The sequence below is a fragment of the Notothenia rossii genome (assembly GCF_949606895.1).
Source record: "Notothenia rossii genome assembly, chromosome: 6".
Lineage (NCBI taxonomy): Eukaryota > Metazoa > Chordata > Actinopteri > Perciformes > Nototheniidae > Notothenia > Notothenia rossii.
In genome coordinates this window covers 88,412,598-88,433,226 of record NC_136909.1, presented here as the reverse complement: position 1 = coordinate 88,433,226, position 20,629 = coordinate 88,412,598, and the positions used below count along the sequence as shown (strand labels likewise).

General features: G+C 42.5%; 1 protein-coding gene and 1 long non-coding RNA gene across 2 annotated transcripts in view; both read left to right on the top strand.

Annotated features, from left to right (window-relative positions):
- LOC307044223 (NLR family CARD domain-containing protein 3-like) overlaps positions 1-20,629 on the top strand; it is a 52,675-nt gene that overhangs the window by 19,320 nt on the left and 12,726 nt on the right. The gene's annotated exons all lie outside the window — the stretch shown is intronic.
- LOC307044285 lies at positions 6,749-7,859 on the top strand. The gene is made up of 3 exons (XR_013809593.1): positions 6,749-6,894; positions 7,190-7,348; positions 7,774-7,859. It is a non-coding gene; the product is annotated as an uncharacterized lncRNA (long non-coding RNA).

Below are 20,629 nucleotides of genomic sequence, written 5' to 3'. Positions count from 1 at the left end.
TGAAAATACTGAGTGAAGATCTGTCACCACTGGTTACAGTTCAAATAAATAACTAAAATAACTAAATCACAAATCATAATTTGTGAAAATAAAAAAAGAGTCCAAAAGTGTGCAGGGGCAAGGACATTGTTACTTTCTGTCCATCCTGAAAAGGCCTTATCTGAATGAAGATCCTCTGTCACTGGTCACAGTGGTCTGGTCTCTCCCTGGTGGATCTGCTGTTTCGGTCACAGTGGTCCGGTCTCTCCCTGGTGGATCTGCTGTTTCGGTCACAGTGGTCTGGTCTCTCCCTGGTGGATCTGCTGTTTCGGTCACAGTGGTCTGGTCTCTCCCTGGTGGATCTGCTATTTCGGTCACAGTGGTCTGGTCACTCCCTGGTGGATCTGCTGTTTCGGTCACAGTGGTCTGGTCTCTCCCTGGTGGATCTGCTGTTTCGGTCAAAGTGGTCTGGTCACTCCCTGGTGGATCTGCTGTTTCGGTCACAGTGGTCTGGTCACTCCCTGGTGGATCTGCTGTTTTGGTCACAGTGGTCTGGTCTCTCCCTGGTGGATCTGCTGTTTCGGTCAAAGTGGTCTGGTCACTCCCTGGTGGATCTGCTGTTTCGGTCACAGTGGTCTGGTCTCTCCCTGGTGGATCTACTGTTTCGGTCACAGTGGTCTGGTCTCTCCCTGGTGGATCTGCTGTTTCTTACTTCCTGTAAAAACAAAAACAAGATATGCTCTGACTGTTATTTTCATGCAGCTCACCTCTGCACACCAATATACTCATCTCCATTAGCAATACATTGTACTTCTATAGCCCAAAAAACAGGTCACAACAATAATATATCTACCTTCAAATATTTTTGTTGGCATTCAAGATCAGCTGCTTCTCAAAGTTGTCATCTCCCAGCCGGTTTCTCCTGGGCCTGAATGAGATGCAAGAAGAAGAAGAAAGAAGAAGAAGAGAAGGCATTTTAACATCATGATTATTGTGGCAAACATTGTAACAGTAATCTGTATTAAAGGAATTGTGTCCTGAGGCAAATGGCAATTACTGAAATAATTAGATGAGGAATATAATCACAGCTCATCCCTACCTGAATATTTGACCACCGATGCTGAAGAGCCTCTCTACCGGAGCGCTTGAGGGCAGTGCTGTGTTTTATGAACAGCCTTTTGAGTTTTGGAAACTGCATGTACTCATCAAACCCATCTGTGGTTGGGGCATCCAAATACATGTCCACTTCAGATTTTTGAGGAACCTGAGGATTTCTGTTAAATCTGAAGAATGAAGCTGCAGGATCTTTCTTGTTACTTTCCCCACTGGACTGGGTTTGACCTGAGTCTCTTGCATCCGAGTCATCAGAGTTGGTTTGCCATTCTCTTTTCAGCATCAATCTGTACTGCACATGTTTCTCCTCATCTTGGACCCAGTCAAGCTTGAATCTTGGCACCAGTATAGCGGACAGTATGTGCTCCCTCTTCTCCAGAAGACCTGCCAGCCTTGTGCTCAGTGACTGCAAGATGCTCTTTATGAGGGGACGGCATGTAATGAGACCCTCTGCAGCAGTGGGTTTTGTGCTCTCATCCAACAGGTCATTCATATGACATTGCAGTTGCACAATGGTTGGAGCCAGGTACCCAAGAAAGATGTTCTTCTCTGCTTGGAGGATGTTTAGTGCAAGTGCCAAAGGCCTCATCACATCCACAAACTTGTGTATGAAGTTGACTTCATCTGGTGAGAATCGACGAAAGCCAAACTCATCACTCACATCGTGCAGGAGCAGCTTGTCATGTAGGGGAGTGGCATCATTTGCAGAGGTGACCTCATCCACATTCATTTCTGCCTTGGTAGTTAGTGTTGCAATGCGAGACAGTCGCTCCATGGAAAGAAATACAGAGTTCCATCTTGTGTCATTTGGCGCAACAAAGCTAATCCCAAGCTTTTCCTCCACAGTATCAGAAGCCTTTGAACTCCGCTTAACCTTGTTCCACAGAGCAGATGCTTTTGCAAAAACAGCCCTCGACATTGCTTTGTAGCATTTTTCAATTCTGTATCTTTGGCCACTAGATTCAAGGTGTGAGCCATGCACCTTCTGTGAGGGGGGAGAGAGGGATGATCCAAATCTGACAGAGGCTCAGGCTCCATCTGGTCATCTTCATCTGAGCTCTCACTGGCGGCAGCAAAGGCTGAATCTGGTTCATTGGCATCTTTACTTTCAGTTTCATCAAAGTTGACCACTGCACTGAAAAAAAAGGCCATTGGATTAACATGATTTTAATATGGAAACCAGTTGCACACATTAAAAACATGTGTACTCAAAACTATTCCATTATGTTAAAGACACACAACTATGTTATGTCAAAGAAACATGAAATTGTTATGTTCATTTGAATATTTCCTTTAATACAGGTATATTCATTTACCCTATGTTTAACCAACATGACTTTTTATGTTCATTATAGGCTTTTAATATACTCATTTCATTTGTACCTGTTGAAGCCACATGAATGTTTTGTTTAAACTCCATGCTATAGTTTCCTGTTTAATCTACCTAGTGCTCAAGGGGTACATAAGATTATTTATTTCATGTGAATAGAGGCATGTCGTACATTCTTCTACAGGATCCATCCTAATCTCTTATATCTACAGCATTTATCATAACATTTTAAAACAAATAGTCAATAAAGACAAACACATTTCTTTGAACAACATTCATGTATTTTTCTCAAAAAATAAAACAATATTAACAACCACCACACATCCAGATGAGCTTTTGGTTTTTCCATCATGCAGCCCCAGGAGAATTAACAAATACATTGAAAATAAAGAAATAGAAGAAATAGAAAAAGTTTGTGATGCATGTACATATACATTATTGTGTTAGAACACAGCAAGCAGGAAACTATTCTCCCGACCAAAAGAAAGGTTTATTGGGCCAAATGGCAAAGAAAGGCTTATTTTTGTAACTCATTCATAGTAAACAATTAACAGAAAATGTCAACGCCTAGCCGAAAAAAGGAAACGTTCTTGCAAATCCATTATTTAAATAGTACCCTGCTAATATGAAAGGGCACTTTAATACAAAAAAGCAATGGCATTGCTTTGGAAAAATACATGACAGTATAATAATGGCCTGGTTTCTCACCACATATGCACTAAAGAAAGTATTACAAATAAAAACAAGAACTGACATTTTGAAGTAGTGCAATTAGTACATTCTGAAACACATGACAAGTGGTACATTCTGAAAACACATGACCCCAGGAAAAACCCACATTTCTGAAACATGCAAATCAATACAGCAAAAAGCATGAGCAAAGGAAGTGCAAGACAGTTGTATCGATGAAAGTCCAGGATGAATGCTGTAAAAGCGCACAATGGTCCATGGCAACAGCTCACTCAAACAGTTTGTTTTTAAACGCTTGGGCTTTCTTGGAGAGCATGTTGCCGTCTAGCTCCATTAACATTTGCTGGGGCACTTCGAACGTGCACTTCAGTTTAGGGGGGTCGTTCAGGTTCATTGCATACATTTGTCCAAACAGCATGGTAGCAGCTAATGCAATGTTGTCCACATCAGTTAGTACCTGTTGGCCTTCCAGGACAATCTGTCCTCTGGTCTCATCTGTCCTCTGGTCTCATCTGTCCTCTGGTCTCATCTGTCCTCTGCTCTCATGGTGGAATTGTGTTTGACAACATAAAGTCCCACCGTAATCCCTGAATGGACCGCAGAATGACGTCTTCATCTTCTGCCTGCAGAGCGCACAGTCACAAAAGGGAACAGAGTGAGATCTAACAAATCAATACATATATATACCCATTACTAAGTCCCTGTGTCTAACAAGTACATTTGGTCAGATTTCAGTACTTTTAAGCCTCCTTGTTATCTGATATACTCCTGTCTGACCTGATAAAGAATGTTTCATTTCCTGTATCAGTTTTAAATTAAAAGGCCTCTAGCTTTTCAGTGTAGTCTGGCTATTAAACCAAAAACAGGGATGTTCACTTACTTTAGGCTATATACTATGTGGTGTTTCAATAAATACATATTTTAAAGCCAAACAAAAAAATCAAAAGGTCAAATATTACTTCTACTGACCACAAACTCTCTCATTGAGGTACACACACAGAGGTACACACACAGAGGTACACACACAGAGGTACACACACAGCCCCTTGAGAAGACAATCCCGGCCTAAATCGACATCATCAACCTAAGTGAAGGGGAATAAGAAAAGAAAGAATCTGTTTTGCTCAATGAAATGTGTACACTATTGACTCGATGTATAATTTCCTTAAAATGAATTCTTACTTGAGTCATGTTTGACATAATACAGTTCAGACGCTGGCCTATCTGTCCTCCTCTCTTCTCATAAACCTTCAGAAGTTTGTCAGACAGCACATCCAGCTGAGAGAGAAATCTTGATTGGAGGGGCGGGGTTGTTATACGCTTAAACTCCACATTTATCAAAGAAAACAAATTATCACAGTCATAAAAATCATGAAATCATTTCATTTTCTAATGATGTCATGATTGTAGTTGTGTGCTTGCCTCAAAACGATGCAGAGAAACTAGTCCATGCATTTGTTACTTCAAGGCTAGCTTATTGTAACTCTTTATTATCAGGGTGTACCAAAAACTCAGTTAAGTTGCTTCAGCTGATTCAACATGTATTGACCAGAGCACGGAGAAGGGACCACATTACTCCTGTTTTGGCTCTATAGTGAGAATAACTTTTTATATCAAGTACGAACAACCAGGTTAGACTACATTACATTTCATTTAGTTACGTTTTTTTCCAAAGCGACTTAAAATAAGTATTACTGATGTAAGACTACATATAAGAAACACCCTTATAGACATTTCAACAAACAAAACATGATCACTTTGTGAAGGAGGCTTTATCGCAGAATGTTTGGCTTTTGCCTCTCACTTTCTGAATCACTTTTGCCTAATAAATCAGAACATGTGTATATCCCTGCAATGTTTGCAGTATGTAAATGTTATGAATAAATATTCAGAAATCGTCAGACTAATATCAGTTTTAAATTAGTTAAAGATGAAGTTTAAGTTACTCAAGTAAATCACAGAAAACATTTGAATACTCACCATTTACTACAGAGCCTTTGGAACAATGTTCAAAGCAAGGCTGAGGTCAATCTTCTCCACATCAATTACCTATCACAGAAAAACTGATTTGAAATTATTTCATTATTCACAAACAAATAAAACAAAAATGTTCTGCTCCTTAAAGGCGACATTTACCATTTAATGATGTAACTTTAGGTTAATATGAACCGACTTCGGCCGAGATGGGCGCCTCCAGTGTAAAAAGCTACAGTTGCCTATACTAATGCAATGAGTACAACTTTGTACGGAGCCATGCACATCAGCGTTGGGATCTCATTTCCATTGGTTTCAATGGAGACGTGCACTGCAGCAGAGCGCACCGCTCGTCATGTGACGAGGAACAACCAATCAGAACCGAGAAACATCTCAACTTCCGTAAACACAAGTGTACGGCAAATATGGAAGTTAAGTTCATTTCACAGCGGGTGGATCGTAACCCTTACTTGATAATTGTGTTGGTGAACACGAATCAATGGATTACATTTTGTGACTATAACACAAAATGCCATGAGACTGGGTTGACCCACCACAGTTAGCTTTGCTAGCTTAGCTACAGATGGCGTCGAATTTATGTTCAAGCACCTGAAGGCGTTTATAATGCATTTTGATGGTGAAACGACCGGTGTTATAGTAAACCGAGCTAGACGTATAACGCTATAACTTTACACACAGCATTGATTGGGATAAGACAACGTTGCTGCTGTGTTGAAACTTAGCCTTGACATGTATTTTTACAGGCCAGCGGCAGCCTTGTCCGATGTTGGGTTGAATACGGTTAACCGTTGAAACATGGCGGCGACGTACAAGCGCATGTAGACCATGGCGGAAATGTATGTGTTATACATTTTCGCTGAGAGGCCGTGTTCGTACGTTTTATAAAGAACTTGTGTGTATGTGTGACTATACATGGAATGGGGGGCATTGTTGTTAAGCGGTTAGTAACGTCTGTTTATTGGGGTAGCCGGCCGCCGGTGACTCTGACATTGTTGTGTTACAGGTCTTGTTGTTTGGTTGAGGGTAAAAAACATCTAAAACTTGAGAGAAAAAATATATACTTTGCAGCCACACCCCGTTGCCAAGCAACACTTATTGTTTAGGTCACGCAGCTCCGTGATCACCTGAAGCTCAGCCGCTGTAACGGTCCGATGAGCGGAGCAAAGCACACGTTTCAAGTTAGACCAAACACACTTAGCTATTTTATCTACCTCTGGAACTAGCTAAACTAGTTATACATTTGTTTATTCTTCACTGTCGGGTCACTCGTTACTGGAGTAGCGAGCTGCATGAGATACTGATGGGCTGTCAGGAGAGGGAGAGAGAGAGAGAGGAAAAGAGAGCGCTCCGTTTATTATACCGGTGTTATTATCTAAAGTGAATGTTAATTTTGAATAACGTAGTTAATATACTATTAGTGGTTTGTTTAAATGTGTTCATTGTTTTGTTTTTTGTTTGTAGAAGAATACCATTTATTGATTTATTGTAAAATGAATCCAAACGTTTTGATCTGTTACGATGATAAACTGAAGCAATTTAAAAATTAACCCCATTAACTGAGTTTTAAATCGTTTTTTCGTTAAGTCCGACTAAGTATATGAGGAAGGATGAAAACTAACAAATTAAAAGTTTCAAAAATGATATCTCTGCGAGTGCTGACTGAACTGAATGTCCTATATGTTTCTCTTGTATTTCAGGGCTGGATCACATGCAGTGCAGATTTTGCAGATTTGCAAGCTCCAATCAAGAGACTCTTCTAAAACATTGTCGCCTTTGTCACGGAAAAGGTGCGAACTGGCCCTGTATTCACACTGACTGTGTATGTCAGTCAATTGGCAAACTATACTATACCCTGCCCTACCACTCCACTACAGGCCCCTCCAACACAATACGCCCCACTTTCCAATCAGTCCCCAAAATTGTAATACCAGTTTTTTTTTCAATTCAAAACATCCAAACTATCTATCCCCTTAAGATGGTGCAGACTTTGAACAAGACAGCTACCCAGGAATTTGCTGCACAGAAAAAACATGACATTGTGGTTACAATCAAATTACATTGTTTTATTATTTTGTTTTTCAGATATCTGAAGAATTTCACCGGATCACCAGCAAAGACCTCCTGGGGACCTTCGGGGCAGCCTTTGACAAACATGTGCCTTGCCTGCTGAAACTGTACCGGGCTAGGAAGGGAGCTTTTGGACAGAAGATGGAAGACCTCTTGGAAAAACTTGATGAAAAAGTGAGTGAAGTGCCTCAATCTAAGAGCATGCAAAAGTTGAGGGGAGAATGGCCGGAGCCGGGTCCACCAAAGCCCTATCCCCTGTTTGAAAATATGAAATGCCCTTCGCCTAACATTTGTAGGAGTGAAAACGCTTTGATGGAAAGGCTTCAGTAAAAATGGATGTTAAAAGTCATTGCTTGGTGTTCTTAGTTGGTGCAATTTGAGAACTATAACAGTATTTTTAATTTGTAAAAGTAGAATTGTCCGCAGGATTGCAGTTTTTGTTTTGTTTTGTTTTGCCAGTCTTTTACTGAAGCATGCTACTGGGATCTGAGCTGTTCTTTATCCTCCTCATTACTATACAGAACGTCGGATTTTGTATAAATTCACTACGGCACTAAACTCATTGATATGTTTGTGTGTTTCCACTGGGTACTCCTTAGACATCCGACATTGTGTCTCACCGAAAGACAGCAGCACTGAGAGGCCTGCCGAGATGACACAACCAAGTTTCTTCTGGAGTGTTTGGTAAATAATACTAACTGTAGGAAATAAACTTATTAACACAATACAAGTAATATTGCTTAATGTAGCTTAAACATTTTATGACCTCATAGCTTATGCTAATCATTTATGCATAATACACTTTGTGTAAGATTTATTTTGAGCCCAGAGATGTTTTCACCTCAGCTGTCCCTAAGGCTGACTTCATCTCTGGCTACGCTTCCCTTCAGTCTCTGGATTTCCTTGCTCTCACGGAGACCTGGATCACTCCATCCAACACATCCACCCCAGCAGCTCTCTCCACAGCATATTCCTTCTCCCACACACCCAGACCCTCTGGCAGAGGAGGGGGCTCTGGTCTCCTGCTCTCTCCCAAATGGAGCTTTTCCCTCTTCAAGCTACCTAATTTCACTCCTTCCACCTTTGAATTCCATGCCGTCACAGTAACCCATCCTATACAATGAACCATTGTTGTTCTCTACCGTCCACCAGGCGCCTTGGGGGACTTCTTGGAGGAGTTAGATAATCTCCTCTCACACATCCCTGAAACTGGCCCTCCCGCTGTACTTCTCTGAGACTTCACCCTCCAGACACGGAAGGTATCTGAACTAACATCTCCGTTAACCACCTTTGCTTTCTCACTGTCTCCATCCCCACCAACTCATAAAGCTGGCAATGTCCTTGATCTCATATTCTCAAGGAACTGCTCTACTTCTAACCTCTCTGTAAACCCGCTTCGCACATCCGATCACTTCTTCATTTCATTCTCTCTACCCCTTTCCAAACATAACAACTTAATCTCTTCTAACTCTGCTCCTGTCCGCCGTAACCTCCGTTCCTTCTCCCCCTCTACCTTTGCCTCATCGGTGCTCTCAGCCCTCCCTTCCTCTGACTCGTTCCAACTCCTGCCTCCAAACACTGCTGCAAAAACTCTCCTCTCTACTCTCTCATCCTCTCTGGACTTTCTCTGTCCTCTCACATCGCGGCCGGCTCGTCAGTCCCCTCCTGCTCCCTGGCTAAATGACCTACTGCGTGCTAATAGAACCATCCTTCGGGCAGCAGAGCGGAAATGGTGGAAATCCAAACACCATGACGACCTCCTAACCTATCAGGCTCTCCTCTCCTCTTTCTCTGCTTCCATCTGTCAGGCCAAAAGCACTTTCTTTCAAGATAAGATCCAATCTTCCTATTCCAATCCCAAAAAACTATTTTCTATCTTCTCCACCCTCTTGGACCCCCCCAAAGCACCTCCCCCCTCCTCCCTTCTGTCAAGCGACTTTGTTAACCACTTTGAAAAAAAGGTTGATGATAGTCGCTCTTCTTTTTCTGACTCACCTTTACTCACCGCTGGGTCACCAGACCCTCCCTTCACCCACACACTGACCTCCTTCTCCCCTCTCTCTCCAAGTGAAGTTCTTACCCTCGTTACCTCTGCCCATCCTACCACCTGTCCTCTGGACCCTATCCCCTCAAACCTCCTTCAGACTATCGCTCCTGATATTCTACCATTTCTCATTTCATCAACACTTCTCTAACTTCTGGTCACTTTCCAAACAGTCTCAAGGAGGCAAGAGTAAACCCTCTCCTTAAGAAACCCACTCTCAATCCGTCTGATATTATTAACTACAGGCCCGTCTCTCTCCTCCCGTCCCTGTCTAAAACACTTGAACGCGCTGTCTTTAAACAACTCTCCTGTTATCTCCATCAGAACAACCTTCTGGATCCGCACCAGTCTGGTTTCAAGGCAGGTCACTCAACAGAAACTGCTCTCCTTGCTGTCTCTGACGAACTGCACACTGCTAAAGCAGCCTCCCTCTCCTCTGTCATCATCCTTCTGGACCTGTCTGCTGCATTCGACACGGTGAACCATCGGATCCTCCTTCGCACTGTCCAAGAACTTGGAGTTTCAGGCACTGCACTTTCCCTCCTCACCTCATACCTCAACGACCGCACCTACAGGGTTACTTGGAGAGGGTCCGAGTCCGACCCTTGTCAATTAACTACAGGGGTCCCTCAGGGCTCGGTTCTTGGTCCCCTCCTCTTCTCCCTGTACACAAACTCGCTCGGGTCTGTCATTAGCCCGCATGGTTTTTCATACCACTGCTACGCTGACGACACCCAATTAATTATGTCCTTTCCCCGCTCAGAGACCCAGGTCGTCGCACGCATCTCTGCTTGCCTAGCAGACATCTCTCGGTGGATGTCTGCTCATCACCTCAAGCTCAACCTTGACAAGACTGAACTGCTCTTCCTTCCGGGAAAAGATTGTCCCACTCTTGACCTAACAATCAACATCGGCACCTCTGTTGTTTCCCCGACTCAGACCGCAAGGAATCTGGGTGTGGTCCTAGATAACAAACTGTCCTTCACTGCAAACATCGCTGCTACAACCCGCTGCTGCAGATACATGCTTTACAACATCAGGAGGATACGTCCCCAGCTGACCCAGACATCAGCGCAGATTCTGGTCTAGGCTCTCGTCATCTCACGCCTAGACTACTGCAACTCCCTCCTGGCTGGTCTACCTGCATGTGCCATCCGACCTCTGCAGCTCATCCAGAATGCAGCGGCTCGTCTGGTCTTCAACCTTCCTAAATGTTCCCACACCACGCCGCTCCTCCGCTCCCTTCACTGGCTTCCAGTAACTGCTAGAATCCACTTCAAGACACTGGTACTTGCGTACCATGCTGCGAATGGATCTGGCCCTTCCTACATCCAGGACATGGTTAAACCGTACACCCCAGCACGTGCACTCCGCTCTGCATCAGCCAAACAGCTCGCTGCACCGGCACTGCGAGGGGGACCCAAGTTCCCGTCAGCAAAAACACGTGGGTTTGCTATCCTGGCTCCAAAATGGTGGAATGAGCTCCCCATTGTAATCAGGACAGCAGATAGCTTACACATCTTCCGACGCAAACTGAAAACTCATCTCTTTAGACTCCACTTCGAGCGATAGAATTACTAACAAAGCACTTATATACTAATAAAGGGCTGGCTTTCTAAATGCCAGTTGAGTAGCACTTGAAATGTTTGGCTCTATGAAACCTGATGTACTTATATGATTCTGTTTTCTTAAAGGTTGTATCTTCCTGGTCGAATGCACTTATTGTAAGTCGCTTTGGATAAAAGCGTCAGCTAAATGCAATGTAATAATACACTTTGTGTAAGATTTATTTTGAGCCCAGAGATGTTTTCACCTCATGAACCCGAGCGCGATGAGTTCACCCAAAATTAAAAATAAATATCAGCGCTGTTTGAGCAACAGCCAACCCGATACATCTGGCCATTGTTGTCTGGTGTTCTTTATCAGAAAATACTTCTTTATAGAACTCGGCACAACAAGGTTGGTGGGTGATAGCCGCCGTGCTGTTGAGTTGCAATTATAACTTCCACAAGCTGAATGTTAAGACTCAGTAGCTTGGTGCTAAAGCTAGCATCAGTGGATATGTATTTTGCCGTTTAGTTTTCCATAGCATTCATTCATACATATTTTACTTTTCCTCAGGACACTGACCATGAAGAACGATTGCTGAGAGGTGTGTCTGTGGCCATCCTCACCGTCATTGAAGATGATGATGCCGCCATATCGCCAACTTTGTGCGAGACGTGGCTGTTGTGTGGGAAGGGACCATTGTACTGCATGACCTGCCAGACCTCTCTACTGCCTTTCCTCTTCAGCCTACTTCATGCAATGAACATGGATTATCCAAAGGAGATGAGGTATAGCTTTGAAGCCATTCAGACGATCTTTTACGAGCTTGGCTCTCGATGCTCGCAGCGCATAAGGTCTCGGAAAACAAAGCTTTTGCTGTGAATGTTAATGGGGAAGCCAGATATTACTTTAATCTATGTTTCGCCTGTTCCAGTGCATTGTGGTTAGTGCTCATGTAAAACCTCACAGCATTCATTTCATTTTAAGCATATAAGTTCTCTTCTGAAATAGGGAATCAACGAATGTGTGGATGTGTAAGTTGCCAGTTCAAAAGAGGGGCATATCCAGTATTTCTACTGTTCAAGTTCATTGTTAGTGATCAGGTAAAACTTCAATGTATGTACATGCTTGCACATGCAGTCATTTTAAGCATGAAGTCCCATTTGCCTGTGAAATTGAAATGTGTGGAATTGTGAGTTGCCAGTTGACAAGAGGCACTGGATTGTAATTGTTATATTTGTTTATTTTTAAATTCTTTGATTGTGATGTGCTGAAGAGGCTGAGGCCTAATTTATCACAATGATGTCAGGTGTGTGAATCCTATTTTGACCTGATGGATAAAAGCAGAAGCAGAAACGATCCTCAGAATCTGTGTTCAAAAGGCCATCATCATTTTCTGTTTAAAACAGCTTTGCTAGATGTTTATTATGTCAATAAATGTCCTTAACGTGTGCTATGTTGCAAAACGTGCATTTTTTCAAATCCATATCTTCAGCATGTGAAGAATGCATGTTATCAACGTCTAGCAAAGCTGCTTTAAACAGAAAATGATGATGGCATGGGGTCTGCGAGACACAGAGGAACTCAGCCTGAGCACACACACTCTCACAGCCAGGCTGTGTGTGTGTGTGTGGAAATCCGTTACGTCACTTTACTCAGGAAGTAAACAATGGAAAAAGAGAAATGTCCACCGAGGCGTTCTGGGGCAGCATAGACAGGTCTTCTCTGTGTTAGAGTTTTACTCCCTACAGGGTGTACTTTGAGGGTTTGTGACTCTGCAGACCGTTAACATGCAGAAAAAGCTTCATAACACACAAGGGGACGGGTAAGAACCAGGAAAGCATGACATGGGACCTTCAAGAGAGAATGTTTTTCGTGCTTGTGGACAAAAGATGTTACAAGATGTTCATATCATTGAATCTGAAGAAAGAAACTGAATAAATAATGGGCTCTTTTTTTGTTTGTTGATTTTAGTTTATTTTCAATGTCCGACATCAATGTTGATTGCAGCCTTCAGCGTGACAATATCTCAATGTTGTTTCAATTACTTTTTGCCATCTGGGAGGGCTCCGATGTGGGCTAAAGTATTGTTAGAAACTGATCAATCTGTTCATAGTACTGGCAGCAGGGTCTCTGCTGTTAGCAGGGTCTGAGACTCACAGAGACCCACAGAGCACCATGCAGCACATGGCTTTTCTACCCAGGAATAAGTCTTTGAAAGGCGGGGAAAAGTGGTGATAGTGATAGCAGAAATAGTGATTCCAATGCAAAGAGAGTTTACCCAGAGAACAGGCTGCTCCACAGCACTTTACAAGCCAGGAAAAGTGATTGAATCCTGGTTATACATGTTTTAAATAGTCTGATACCTCCAGGGCGCATCACCGTATTTTACAAGCCAGGGAAGGTGCCTGAATCCTGGGTAAACATTGTTTAATTGTTTAAGTGTTTTTAAATGTGTGGAACAGTGTTTTGTCACTTTCAAAACTCTCCCGTCATTGACCGGAGAAATGGGGTCGATGTTGTATTCAATCTGACCGTTAATATTCCAGTGAGACGAAGTACGTACAACAGACCTGGGCACTGTACGGCCCCCGGGCCACATCCGGCCCTTTGGTTGACTCTGACCGGCCCGTGTAAGGTTAATTGGAAATTACAAAATAAACATATTTTCTAATTTTACCTCATGCATGGACTAAAGCTGCAATGCTTTTATTTTGAAGTTGTTTTTTATTCACGTACATAATGACGCAATACGTCAAATCAAGACGTGCGCGTTATTGGATAATTGTCACAAGATGACTTTAGCGCTCAAAAATGTCAGCTGATGCTAAAAAAAGAAAGGTAGATGCCGAATGTAGGGTTTTCAACAAAAATTGGACTGCTAAGTATTTATTTACTGAAGTCGGAGGTAAAGCCGTGTGTTTAGTTTGCGGGGAGCAGATCGCCGTGTTCAAGGACTACAATTTGAGTCGGCATTACGAGACGAAACACGCGGAGAAATACAAAAACTTGACTGATGCTGAAAGGGCGCGCACATCGAACGCTTTGCTAGCTAAGCTGCAAAAGCAGCAAGGCTTTTTTACCAAGCTTCACACATCCAAGGATGCAGCAACCAAGACCAGCTTCGTGATATCCCACAAAATAGCTAAACACAGTAAGCCATTCTCAGAGGGGGAGTTTGTCAAAGAGTGCTTATAGGACTCTGCAGCACTAATATGCCCTGAAAAAAAAGAAGCCTTTGAGCAAGTCCCGCTGTCCAGGCGAACCGTGACGAGAAGGATCGAGGACATTGCGGGGAATCTGGAGCTTCAGCTGCAACATGAAGTGGCAAGTTTTGACTTTATCTCCTTGGCTTTGGACGAGAGCTGTGATGTCCGCGACACAGCGCAGTTACTCGTATTTGTCCGTGGGATAACGCCGGACTTCAAGATTACGGAGGAGCTGGCAGCAATGCGGCCGATGAAAGGGACGACGACAGGGAGCGATCTGTTCACGGAGGTAAATGCGTGCATGGACACGCTGGGACTGAAATGGGACAGACTGGCAGGTGTCACAACAGACGGTTGTCCAAATCTTACAGGTAAAAATGTTGGACTTTTGAAACGTATGCAAGATAAAGTGACTGAAATCGACGCAGATCAGAAATTGGTATTTTTGCATTGTATTATACACCAACATGTGTTGTGCAAGTCAGTGCTAAAAATTCACCATGTTATTGATGTTGTTACTAAAATAGTAAACTTCATCAGGGCACGGGCATTGAATCACAGACAGTTTGTTGCACTTTTGGAGGAGCATGAGACTGAGCATAGTGACATCGGCTACCACACAGCTGTCAGATGGCTCAGCCTGGGCAAAGTGCTAAAAAGAGTTTGGGACCTGAAAGCAGAGATTCAAGAGTTTTGTGAGAAGAAAGGCAAAGACATCCCAGAGCTCTCAGATGAGGACTGGATGGCAGATTTTGCATTTGCTGTTGATGTGACTGCACTGATGAATGAACTGAACACCAAACTGCAAGGCAAGGGCCTTTTTGTTCATGAAATGCACAGCCTGGTGAAGGCTTTCATGAGAAAGATGCAGTTTCTTTCAAGCCAACTGGAGAGCAACACTCTCACTCAAATGCAAACCCTGAAAGAAGTCACACCATCAGCTGATCACCTCCGCAGGTACTCATCCATGTTAGAAGCATTGCATGGTGAGTTTTCAAGGCGATTTGAAGATCTCCGAACAATGGAGGATGAAATGCTCATGATTTCCTCTCCCTTTACCTGCAGTATGGATAATGCACCCAGTGATGTTCAGCTGGAACTCATTGACCTGCAGTCTGATGCAGTACTGGCAGAGCGCTTTAACTCAGGATCTCTGCTGGATTTCTACTCTTCTCTCGAGGAGGAGAACTTTCCAAACATGAGGAGACATGCTCAGAAGATGTTGGTTCTCTTTGGCTCTACCTACATATGTGAACAAACATTTTCAAAGATGAAGTTTATGAAATCCAGGTATAGATCCTCTCTCACTGATGATCATCTGTCAGCTGTGCTTCGCATCTCCACCTCAGACATTCAACCTGACTTCGATGCACTCGTTAAAGCCCAGTAGAGACTAGATTTCTCTCACTGAACAAGAAAAAAGAACTTAAAAACACCAAATGAGGTGGTTAGACTACAAATGTAGGCATGTAAAGGAACCAACTAGCAGTGAACTGGGACACTTTCTTTGGAAGCCTTTTCTCAAAATCACAGTTCAGTGATGTTCAGTGACAGTTCAATATGATGTATCTTTCTGAATGTTTGGAGCACAAAGACAATGTTGTGATGTCTTAAGAATGCTAAGAACCTTTACACAACTTTCCAACAGTATATGAAACTCAAAATGTGTTTTGTAGTGAATGCGACTGAAAATGTTCACTAATATGAGTCAGAAATGGTGAAAAACGTTCACATTTTGTTTACCATTGTTTTGGGAAATTTGATTGAATTAATTACATTTTTTGTAAGGCAACCTCACTTTTTCATTGCTCAACTATAACATATACTCTTACCAGCTTGTCAAAACAAATGCTATTTACTGCTTTTTATAAAGAAATACAATTAATATTATGCAGAATTGAGTTCAGCCTTTTGGCCCGGCCCTCCACAATATTTTTTGTTTCTCATGTGGCCCCATGGAAAAAATAATTGCCCACCCCTGACGTACAATGACCGGAGTGATCCCATGTTAATTTTGTCCCAAAACCGGAGCATTCCATCACCCTAATTTACGAAAAACCCCACCCGGTAAAATTTGACTGGAATCTGTCCGGATGGTGTGGCTCAAGGGGTCAATGGATGTCTAAGAGTCCGAAAGTTGACAATCCCCAGCATGACAAAGCGAACTTTGGTGTGAGGCAATAGGAACGGAAATGTGGGTGAGATGGTGGAGATAACACACGTTGGAAGGGCGGTCGAGAGGATGTTACACCAGAAATGAGAGTGAGATACCTGTACTCATCTCAGAGGTACATATTGTACTTTTTACTGGACTACACTTATCTGACAGCTGCGGTTACTCTACAAAGGAAAAAGCAGATCACCAAAGAGCAGTGAAGAGATCACTTTGTGTTGTTTTAATGAATATAGTTATTCAAGCTGTGTCCAGGAAGCAGAACTCTACACAACAGAGGCTGCAAAGAGTCCAGTCCGACACTCTGGATTATTCTGCAAAATTACACAAATGTAATGACTTCCTATGTTTTGATCAAACGCACTGCAGGTTAGTATAGCAGGAAACTCTGTTAAAGATCCCTTCCCACAAATTCTATTCACAAACACATCTGATCCTGTGAACGCAGCACAGACTGAGACTCAGTCCAACCAGTCAGACTGCATTCTGTCATAGTGAGGTGAGGACACACACACACACACACACACACACACACACACACACACACACACACACACACACACACACACACACACACACACACACACACACACACACACACACACACACACACACACTGAGACGCAGGATAGGAAGCGCCTTCACTTCACTTCGTCTGATGGACGCTGAAGTTGATGAAGCTCAGACGAGGCTGCTACTGATGAATCTCACGGCTAACAGTTCAGTAAGTAGAGCTGTGATTGGTTGACGTTGTTGATTGTTGTCTGTCTCAGAAACGCTTGAGTTGATGAACGTGTGATTGTTTAAAGCTGGGAAACAAGATGGCCTCCGAGCTGTGCGAGCAGAGAGAGAGTGCAGGTTAGTTTAAAGAGTTCCCTGTGAGGAGCAAGAGGAGTTCAGGCTGATGGGGGTCAGTCTGTCAGGAGGGCTACTGATGTGGAGGGGGAGGCAACTAGAGGGCACTAGGACCCAGCAGCCATCAGAGAGCTCACCTGGGCCTTTGCTCCTGAAACACCTGAGAGACTCTGGCTGCGTTTCATTGGTCGATCAACACGCCCTCCTGGCCCCCCCTCAGGAACTCTGATCTAAAGTCTAAACAGTGAAACTCAAACGTCTTAATGCAGTATTCTCACCTTGTTACATGTGTCCTGATAATGAAGAAGTGTACTTGTACTAGACTGTAAAGTTACAACATGTACTTACAGGCAATATCTGTATCTGATGGCATTAGAATATATTCTATAAACTGTCATTCAACGGGAACTGTTTCACTACTTTTGCCGACAGTCTTTTAACTTATTTCTAAGTTTTCTGTTTTCACAGAGCACATTAAGGTTTAGTTTCTGATGAAACTGTGAGGGACTCTTTCTCTGTTGTAGTCTTCTCTTCAGGTGTTCTGTGTTAAACACCACCTGAGCAGGACGGAAGCCATTTTGTTTCTTAGTCTTCACTGTAAAAAAAAATAACTCAAGTCCAAACACGTCAACAAACGAAAAGAAAAGGTGTGTTCAATTCAGTCGGGAAGCTCAAATATGGGCCAAAAATAAAAGCTAAAGGTGTTGGAGGAGGGGGAGGAGGAGGAGAGGGAGGAGGAGGAGGAGGAGGAGGAGGAGGAGGAGGAGGAGGAGGAGGAGGAGGAGGAGGAGGACCTCCAGTGGTCACTCTGAGGAACTGCAGCTGGTTTCTTGTTTCTCACAGAGGAGGACGAAGGACTCAGATCTTTAGTTTCAGAAACATTAGTGAAACCACAGTGTGATAATAATCTGTTTCAGGTCCTCTATTCAACACTTCACTAAAGTACAAGTTTAAACATCAAAATATACTTAAAGTGCAAAAGTACTCATTCTGCACCAGTTCATAATAATATGTTTCACATTATTTAATCATAATAATTAATGAATCCGTCTGTTCACTTTAATGTAACAGCTGGTAAAGGAGGAGCTTTTTCTTTTTTAAATAAAGGTCATATACACAAGTTATTGAGCCGTTTCCGCTCTACATCCTGAACTGCTCCCTTCGATGCAATGCACTTCCGTTTTGGCGGACTGGGTTTGTTTTGCTAGCTAGCTCCGTTGTGCCGACAAAGCACTGATATCGCAGAGACAAAGAGGATATAACAATTACAACATGAAGAAAAGTGGTTCGGGAACTACGTGTGCGGTAGTTGGTTGCAATCACTCGAGAAAGCACCTGAACGAGTGGTTAGATAGAGAGTGCTACGACCACAAACCAGCACCCAGCACCCAGCCATGTTGTTCATTAAATACAGATAAACACAACAAATACTGCATGCATTGTATTTTTTTATATTATATATGAATATTTTCATAGTGATGTAATTGTGTGGGCTGCTTTTATATTTTAATTTGTAATACCTGTTAGGATTAAACATGTGATCTTTCTTGTTGAAGCCATTTCTTTAGTTTCCTCTCAACAATTAATTCATTCAGTGTTATTTATGTACAGTATGAGCTTAATATGAATGATGAACTGTGTTAAAAGAAATTGTAGCACTCTAAGGAACATATGAAATGCAATAATGCAATAACAGTGCAATAATGAAATTAAATTACATCAAACTTTATTTTCACTCAAACAGTACAGGCACATATGATATATTGCACAGCATAAAGAGATCATGTAAATTGTGCATTATGTAAACAACAGACAACTGTTGCCTCCTGTGGGCATGACCTAAATAAGGCAGTTTATTTTGGTTTTAAAATGCTGAGATATTTACTGCAGAACTGTAACCTTCCCTCAACAAAATCGTCAACAATTTTCGGGAGCATGTGGGCAAAGTAGAATGTGCGCAGCCTTATGATATGCCTTCAGACTGTCCATTGCTTTTCCATCTATTGCCATGGATTGAACGAAGTAGGAGCAAATTTTGCTGTACGTTATGCTGGGCCACGTCGTCATGTTATCCTCCCAGTTTTGCACTGAATTCGGGTGGGGGAGAGTAACGCCATCTCCAGTCAAAGAAGTAGAATCGTGTTCCCAAGCTAGCATCACTGTTAGCATCGAAATCGCTCTGTTTACACCAGTGCCCGTCTGACTGTTTACACCGGTTTACACCGACAGACGCTGTGCAAAAGACTTCCGGCGGAAATGAAGTGCATTTGTGTAGTGTCATGGCGCTACCCGTGGTTTGTCGCGTAAACTTGTCTATACAGTACATTGTGCCTCGTGATTTTCACCAAGGAATCATATTTTAATATATAGTTAAGGCAGGACAATTTGGTGATTATATTTAGTGTTATTAATCTAGATCTGAAACGTTTACACAACATGTTCTTAACGTAAGTTATCACTTAAATGCAGGGCCGTGGGAAGTAGGGGTGCTGAGGGTGCTGCAGCACCCCCTGGTGGAGGACAGGGGATCTGCACTTCCACAAGATTAAATACAAATATAATAAATAAAATAAAATGAATTTTCAGCCTTGACGTAACAACATTCATAATTAAGTAAAGATAACACCCTTTTCACCCCGGTTACATTTTCCATTTGCCCCGTACGATGGGCGCTTTAAGTGATGAAAGTGGGGGATGTTGGCTTATCAGGCGCCCGCAGCTCAGAGCCAGCGTGAGAGAGAGATAGATAGAGAGAGGGGGTGCACCTGTATCGGCGGGGAATGTTGTTAGCTTCTGCTAACGGATATAAGAAGCTCTTTCTACAATAATGTGGAGGGAGAGTTCTGTCCTGTCAGACTGAGAGGCTCAGTGAGGCAAAGGACTCTGAGTGTTTAGATAGTTCACTTTAGTCTAAATTATCTCAGTGAGTCTCAAACGTTTTGATCACAATTTATGTAAAAACATATTTCCAAGGCACTCCTTTATAATTATTAGGATAAATAAAAACAGGTTTGAAATCATTCCAATGTATACTATAGGACAGTAAACCAAAAATATCGTTTAAAACTGGAGAGATTTAAAAATATGCATAAATAAATAAATGTTAACTGATGAAATATAAATGAACCACAAAAATAAAATAAGTTAGCCTACATTTATTTGTTATTGGCTATGGTAGGTTATCGGTTATGTTCACATACTTATTTGATTATTAAAATGCAAACCGATCTTTTTCATATGGGTGTTTAGAGTTGTATCCCCTAGATCAGTCTCTAGTAATTGGGCGCTCAAAGTGCACCAGATTGAAGCATTTTACTTTAAAATGTTAAAAACAATCTTCCCGGGGGGGTACCCCCGGACCCCCCTAGAGGATGTGAAGTCCACCCCCCAGTTAAAACATGTTCAATGTTCATGCAATACTAAATAGTATACATTTGAAGCCTTTTTATATAAGCTGTCCACCATGTCAATATGTTTCTCTGTTTGTAGTGTCTTTTGTAGAGGTTTTTCATTGCCAGCTAAAATCTTGCCAATAGGGCAGCAAATTGGTCAAAACCGGCCCTGGTGTCATCCCCACAGCACCCCCCATTTGAAACATGTTCCCACGGCTATGCTTAAATGTACTG